Source organism: Tetranychus urticae, unplaced genomic scaffold, assembly GCF_039701765.1.
Source record: "Tetranychus urticae isolate SD_2017Ah unplaced genomic scaffold, NJAU_TeUrti_SD_1.0 Scaffold_4, whole genome shotgun sequence".
Taxonomy (NCBI): domain Eukaryota; kingdom Metazoa; phylum Arthropoda; class Arachnida; order Trombidiformes; family Tetranychidae; genus Tetranychus; species Tetranychus urticae.
The window spans coordinates 355,001-357,500 of record NW_028315836.1 but is presented as its reverse complement, the minus strand read 5'-3'; the positions used below and the strand labels follow the sequence as shown (position 1 = coordinate 357,500).

General features: G+C 41.9%; 2 non-coding genes and 1 pseudogene across 2 annotated transcripts in view; all 3 read right to left on the bottom strand.

Annotated features, from left to right (window-relative positions):
* LOC149092928 (large subunit ribosomal RNA) overlaps positions 1-394 on the bottom strand; it is a 6,195-nt pseudogene extending 5,801 nt beyond the window's left edge.
* Positions 395-870: 476 nt separating this feature from the next.
* LOC149092927 (5.8S ribosomal RNA) lies at positions 871-1,025 on the bottom strand. Its single transcript, XR_016200336.1, has one exon. It is a non-coding gene; the product is annotated as a 5.8S ribosomal RNA (ribosomal RNA).
* Positions 1,026-1,512: 487 nt separating this feature from the next.
* The window catches only part of LOC149092926 (small subunit ribosomal RNA), a 2,170-nt gene continuing 1,182 nt past the window's right edge, over positions 1,513-2,500 (bottom strand). The window contains exon 1 of the ribosomal RNA XR_016200351.1: positions 1,513-2,500. This exon is cut by the window's right edge and continues 1,182 nt beyond it. This is a non-coding gene — a ribosomal RNA (small subunit ribosomal RNA).

The window sequence follows — 2,500 nt, the reverse complement described above, 5'->3', positions numbered from 1 at the left end:
TTGCAACTTTCCCTCACGGTACTTGTTTGCTATCGATATTACCATCGTATTTAGTCTTAGGAGGAGTTTACCTCCTAATTTGGATTGCACTCTCAAGCAATCTGACTCTATCCGCGACTAAAGCCAGTAATCGATATTCCATTAACCAAGATCTGCCACCGGCCTAGAACCGTCTCTGGGAAGAGGGCCCTTGTCAGAGGGACTTGCAGATTTAGTTGAAATAATCGTGACTCTAGCCATTACGCAGCACCGCTTTCCACCTTTCAATGGAAAACCTTTGCGCCGGACTCATCCCTTTTCACTCGCCGTTACTCAGGGAATCTCATTTGATTTCTTTTCCTCCGCTGAATTATATGCTTAAATTCGGCGGGTAACCTCACCTGATCTGAGATCAAAAATATTGATTAAGTTGATTAATGTTTATTTGTGTTGTTTGCAAGCAAGCAACGTAAATCTAGTTTAATGTTTGCACAAATTTTGCCTTTGCATTACTTCTTAGGTCTGCTTTAACAGAATGAAATAGCTACTATTTGTACGATTTATACAAGTGCAAGAAGATTCATCAGTTAACAGGTTAGTTGATCACCATAGTGATCTGCAATACGACTTTAGCGTCGTCAGATAGGCGACTAACCTTAGAATCTCATGCTAGTATCTATTCATATATACTGCTTGCAGAGATGAAATATGCATTGTACACAAAATTTATCATGTGAAACAAGTAGATTTGAGATTCTCCTTACTAAATTGCAACGAATTGCAATTAAGAAAAGGAATAAAACATCAAGATTCATGCATATAAATATACAATCCTCTCAAAACAATGCATATATGGTAGTATGCAAGTGTTTTGTTGATTATTTTACATCTCAACTCTCAGACAGATGTGACCTCGGAAAAGACCCGAAAGCCGCAATGTGCGTTGGAAGCTCAAGTGCTCGGCGTGTCCTGCAATTCGCACCGATTATCGTAGCTAGCTACGTTCTTCATCGATTGGTAATTCGAGTGATCCACCGCTTGAAGATGTATCTTTGCCACCGTGGGACTTTTAATAAGTATCCTAAATCTGCATTGAGAGGGTTTGAAAACAATTGTATGCAGTTTATAAAAACCATAGTTGTCTTTACTTAGTTAGGCGAAGAAGTGTAAAACTTCCTTCTTTAAACCTTGCCGTCAGCATAAGCTGAAGACTTGAACAGGTACCAAGTATGTAGCAAGACAGGCTTTTCATTATAAACTACAATTGTTTTGCAAAAGAAATTATGGCTATCGTTAGATAACCCTCACTCTTTGTTGCATTGGATAATGAAAGATGGATGCATGAATGAACGAATGTAATGCAAATTAGAATCATGTTGCAATGGCTAAATGTTTGCAATAAACATTCACAATTGCGACTCTAATGCAAATACAATTCAATTGCATTCACCATATTAGCATCTACAATATCACTATGCAGAGTGTTTGATTGTTTGAAGGTTGTATTTCTCTTATAATAAGAGGGTAATACGTTAATGATCCTTCCGCAGGTTCACCTACGGAAACCTTGTTACGACTTTTACTTCCTCTAAATGATCAAGTTTGAACATCTTTCCAGCACAATCCGACCACTAGTTTCCCAATGGTCTGGATTGACCAGTCCGAAGTCCTCACTAAATCATTCAATCGGTAGTAGCGACGGGCGGTGTGTACAAAGGGCAGGGACGTAATCAACGCAAGCTAATGACTCACGCTTACTGGGAATTCCTCGTTCATGGGCAATAATTACAATGCCCAATCCCCATCACGAAATGGGTTCAAGCGGTTACCCACTCCTTTCGGAGCAGGAAACAGTATGCACGATGACCACTTCAGTGTAGCACGCGTGCGGCCCCGGACATCTAAGGGCATCACAGACCTGTTATTGCTCTGTTTCGTGCGGCTGCGAGCGCCGCTTGTCCCTCTAAGAAGTCCTTACAGTGCTACAGCATCCTTACCCTAGCCAATTCTGTAGGCTAATAGCAGCAGAGCCCTCAACAGCCGAAACCATCAAGAGATACTACCACCCACAGGTTGACTAAGGGGGAGTACTGCAGTGTAAACTGCAAGTCTATTTAGTAGGCTAGAGTCTCGTTCGTTATCGGAATTAACCAGACAAATCACTCCACCAACTAAGAACGGCCATGCACCACCACCCACTGAATCAAGAAAGAGCTCTCAATCTGTCAATCCTCTCAGTGTCCGGGCCGGGTGAGTTTTCCCGTGTTGAGTCAAATTAAGCCGCAAGCTCCACTCCTGGTGGTGCCCTTCCGTCAATTCCTTTAAGTTTCAGCTTTGCAACCATACTTCCCCCGGAACCCAAAAACTTTGGTTTCCCGGAAGCTTCCATTCGAGTCATGAAATTAGTTACTCAGAATGATCGCTGGTTGGCATCGTTTATGGTTAGAACTAGGGCGGTATCTGATCGCCTTCGAACCTCTAACTTTCGTTCTTGATTAATGAAAACATTCTTGGCAAATGC